The 3,604-nt window shown below is 46.8% G+C and overlaps 1 pseudogene; it reads left to right on the top strand.

The window, feature by feature from the left end:
- The first annotated feature begins 1,740 nt into the window (after positions 1-1,740).
- On the top strand, positions 1,741-2,697 carry LOC146816570 (uncharacterized; annotated as a pseudogene).
- The last annotated feature ends 907 nt before the right edge of the window (positions 2,698-3,604 follow it).

Raw genomic sequence — 3,604 nt, 5'->3', positions numbered from 1 at the left:
GAGGAACCAGAGAGTCTGAGGAGAGACTATCCTTAAGCAGATGTGCTGCTTGGGGCAATGGCCTGCAGTGGTTGCCTGACTGCCAAAGAGAGGAGAAAAGTCACTTTGTGTACTTTATTCAACTTGTGAAGGATCTCCAAGGGCTTGAGAAAAAAGCGTGCCTCCTGCTGAAGTCTCAGGGACAACAGACCTCAACCACCAGCTCCCCAGAGTTCTTTGGAAGTGCCTGCAGCTGTATTGGGGCCTTCTGAGGGACTGCGCGTCACAAGAAGCTGGTAGCACAACTCACGAAGAAGAAGCGTGTCGCCGCCGCAACCGCTGACGTTGCATCACTGAACAAGGGTGTCGCCGCTGTACCTGTCACATCGCATCGTAAAGAAACATCTCGCAACATCGAAGAAGCGTGTCGCAGCCGCTGCTGTCACATCACTGAACAAGGGTGTCGCCGCTGCAGCTGTCGCATCGAGCCGAAGCGCCTCGCATCACCGGAGAAGCCTGCCTCCACCGCAGCCGCTGTCCTCGCATCACTCAACAAGGGTGTCGCCGCTGCAGCTGTCGCATCTAGCCGAAGCATCTCGCATCATCAAAGAAGAGTGTCGCCACCATAGCCGCTGTAGCTTGTAGTTGTAGACAAGGGTGTCGCCGCTGTAGCTTTCGCATCGAGTCGAGACGTCTCGCATCATCGGAGAAGCGTGTCGCAGGGCCTGCCGCGGCTCAGAACAATTGTTGAGTCGCCGCACGGCCATCGGGCATGCACGCATCGTTTCGCAACAAAAAGAAGATGCCATCTTTGTTTCATTGCACCGGATCATCATCGCATCACGGGGTTGCGGGCCGCATCGCCACGGAAGCGCAGTAAGAAACCGACGCATCACTGTTCCTGCGAGTAAGGAACCAACGCATCACCTTCCCTGCAACACTTTCGTTGTATAGCGTTGTATAGCGTTACACATCCAAAGGTACATTGACTCAAAGTGTCGCATTTTAACATCTAAAGAGAACTAAGCTAATTGTACCATTTTTAAGTACAGTATTGTGGATTTTTGTGGTTTGTGGTCTGGTGTTAAATCTATATAAAGAATACTTATTTTTTATATAAGACTTGTGTGGTGTCCAACTGTAGTGTTTTCACTTGATTACTGTATGTGTTCAGAAATACTTTACACACAGCCTCTGAGATAAGCCTGTCTGCTCATGCCAAGCTACCAATGGGGTGAGCAGGGATTATTTTAGGAGTGTACCCCCTTACCCTGACTAGACGCAAGGGTCCCTATTTGTCAAAGGTATCTACCTCTGCCAACTAGAGACCCCCAAATCTAACAGCCAGATTTCCTGTCGTCTTCGGCTAAAAGAGATTTTTCAGGTAGGTTCCTGTGTCACTGTAAAATATATAATACAGTGTCTTATATATTACTGAAACACTTTAGTCAGGTAAGATACTGACTAGAATGCTCTTCTTGCTGTGGAAACCTAAAGGTGTTATAAAGCAGCTGGATAGACCTTCTAGGAAGCCTTTGTACACGTATCACTTCCCCTCACTGTTGCACTACATTGGGAGCAGATCATTATACTGGAGGCAGGTTTTGCCCCTGCTACAATCTTATTTGTTCCTTTTTTCTTTGACATCCGGAAATTCTTTGCAAAAGAAACAGCCAAGTGAAGTGAACCTATATTCAGACAACTCAGAAACGAATACGATTCATTGCAATGAAATGTTGGGGCTGGGGTCTGCAGTTCAATATGGAATTGAGGGCTGCAGATTTAGAAATATCAAGTGACTGCACCCCGGTCCTAAGAACATTTTGTGGAGTTGTCACTGCCTCAGGTGAATCAAACAACAGTTCTTATGCAACAACAACTAGTCTTCTAGATACTGATGAAACACTTGGTGCAACAGTGGCACCAAACCAACCGCATGAGAGCACATTGTCCATTCAAATCATTGTAACACAGTCACAAATGAAGGCAAAGAGCTTTATGCATTTTCAAGGAAGATGGTTCCAGGATTTCCTCTGGCTCCATTACAGTGATAGAGTGGCAGGAGTGCTATGCTTTCACTGTGTAAAGGCTACGTCATTAAAATGAATTGAGGTTTCCAAGAACACAGAGGAAGCATTTTGCAGCACCAACTGGAAGAAGGCAATAGAAAGGTTAAAAAAGCACCAGAACAGTTATGCTCATTAATATGCGCTGAGTCAACTAGTATATTATAGAGGAGTCCAATCAATCAATCAACAGTTATCACAGCAAGTCCAACAACAACAGTAAGAAGCCTGGCTTTGTCTTAACAAAATCATTCACACCAGAGATCTTCTGTCAAAACAAGACCTTGCACTCCAAGGGCATTATGACAGCAATGGGAATTTCTGTCAATTTCTTAGTGCATGGGCAGAGGACATACCTTCTTTGAAACAGTTGATTACAGCACATTAAGTTGAATATCTCAGCCCAGACATCCAAAATAAAGCTCTTCAGTTATTGTCCCATACAATTTTGCATCAAATCCGTAAAAATATTGGTGACAATCCATACGCAGCAATTGTTGATGGTACACAGGATATATATATTTATACTCTGAACAAGATCTGTACCCTCATGAGGATTTTATTGGACTGTATCAGGCTGATAATACCACTGGTACTGCAATTGCTACAATTGTCAAAGATGTTTTATGCCGTTGTGGTCCTTCTCTGTTAAAGTACAGAGCACAAACATATGACGGTGCAGCAAATATGGTGTCTCCGTGAAGGAAATACCCCCTGACCAGCATTTTCAGGAAAATTAGGGGCCGCACAGCTGCTAACCCTACCTCCCTGACCCAACTCAAGGTGACAATTTTTAACTCATCCCTACCTAATCCGTCCATACACACCAAACGTCCTTGACACCCTTTCAGGCGCATGGTCCCCCCTCTTAGAAACCCAACAATGTCATCAGGCCCGCCAATTCCCTCCAACCAACCCATTTCGAGTCACTTGAAACCTCACGGCGCGAACTCCTTCGCTATTAGCTTCCCCCTCTACCTCTCTCTTAAAGCGAGAAGAAACTTCAAACAGACTGATCAGACAGCCCCCAGAAACACTATTCGCGGACACATACCACAGCTCCTCCAAAGGGCAGATTAGGATGGATTTCATCTACCACACTGAAGGACCAGATAACTGGGACAACACTTTTAGAATGCAACTTTAGATCTCTAAAACCACGACTACTTCGCATAGCTGCAAACTAATGACCTCACTCCCTAATCCCTCGTCAAGGGGTGGGAACACGTCTGTGACCATCTACACTAACGGCACAGTCCTGATACAGGCAAACAATGAGAACCTAGAGACCTTCGACTCCCTCTTCCCCACTCTCTGAATCGCTCTCCTCCACCTGCTTCGACCTTCCCTGACCCAGTTCACACCCCCAGATAACCTGTCGCACCAGGGGAAGCAAACAATCATCACCTCGCCCAACGCCACCACCTCCCTCCACACCCGAGCCACCTCCCACTCCATCGCACCCACTAAGCATGATCTCCAACTCCCAGAGGAATGCCAAAGTCAACTTCCTCCTATGATCCACCCACATCAACACCATGACCCCGCCCTGCCGACAC

The sequence above is a fragment of the Triturus cristatus genome, chromosome 6 (genome assembly GCF_964204655.1).
Source record: "Triturus cristatus chromosome 6, aTriCri1.1, whole genome shotgun sequence".
NCBI classification, from domain to species: domain Eukaryota; kingdom Metazoa; phylum Chordata; class Amphibia; order Caudata; family Salamandridae; genus Triturus; species Triturus cristatus.
Note: the sequence above shows the minus strand (reverse complement) of the source record. Positions and strands in the feature narration are given on the sequence as shown.